Source organism: Perkinsus marinus, assembly GCF_000006405.1.
Source record: "Perkinsus marinus ATCC 50983 genomic scaffold scf_1104296942772, whole genome shotgun sequence".
NCBI classification, from domain to species: domain Eukaryota; phylum Perkinsozoa; order Perkinsida; family Perkinsidae; genus Perkinsus; species Perkinsus marinus.
In genome coordinates this window covers 4720-5956 of record NW_003212025.1, presented here as the reverse complement: position 1 = coordinate 5956, position 1237 = coordinate 4720, and positions in this window count along the sequence as shown.

Below are 1237 nucleotides of genomic sequence, written 5' to 3'. Positions count from 1 at the left end.
ACTCGAAATCAGATTAATTATGCTTATCAGCTGTGAATCGCACTAAGTGTGCGAGGGCAGTATGTGGATGACTCTTGAATATACATGATGATTCTCGCTTTCTGATGTTTTCCTTCCAACTGTGTCTGTGTAACACAAAGCTGTTTTCTTCAGTGCTAATAATGCTGAGTACATGAGTTATTGAAGTAAAGTAGCCATCTGGCTCAAGACTCAAGTTATTCTTGTATGAGTTCCTCATCCTCTACTTCTGAGTTGATTCAACTCAGTTGAACAATGGGAGGCAACAGAGTGCCACTCTGAGAGTAGTCACACCAATCAGGAGGGGCAACGTAGATGGTGCTATCCCACAGAAGGCAGATGCTTTGTTCAAAGCAGAAGTACCACGATTCGTTGCCCGAGTGAGCATCAGGGGTTGGACACTAGAAACCAAAATCAGCACGATGTTAGGGGTTACGTTGAGTTTAGACGTTTGATTCGACTTCTCGTTCAGTCGGATTGTGTTATTGAACTAGTTAACGGTGTCACAAATTGTGACTCACAATTTCCACGATGAAATCATGGAATGTTCAACACTCGTTCCTTCATGTCGTATAAGTATGGACGTATAAGTGTCCATATAAAGATGAACATTATATTGATAAATTTATTGATATACAATGGAGCTTCATCCATTCTGCGTGAAGTGGCGTACCACTCTGTGGAGAACCCGATGTTCGCGCTATGCTGCATAGCCTATGCAGTAGTCGTGAAAAATGGAATACTAGTGTTTTCATATCACGGTGAAACTCCAATGTACTGTATGGTCATTGGTTACGTACTGAAAATGTATTAGATCATACTGAGTTAACAACATGAGTATCTGGAAAGTTGCGATAAATGACTTATTATATGGAACCATCAGACTTATTATAAGTCTCATGGTTTCATCTGAGTATACCCCAGGGAATCATCCAGGAACCTATAATGTTCTCGGGTGGAAATCATTTTGAATTTTCCATGTATGGTAGGAACACATCCTTCAATCACTGATTGAACTGACAGTTCCTCGTGTGAATGTCATCACATTAGGAACATTTTTCCCATTGTTATAAAACCCTGGGGAGCTTCGTTTCTCAACGCTAAATGGGTCCCGGGTATGTCCTCAGTTGGTCAGGAGTACGAGAGAGAACCAAAAACTGTGAAAACCAAGCCCGATTTCTCTCTGGATCTTACCTTGATCACACTCATAACAGTGTTG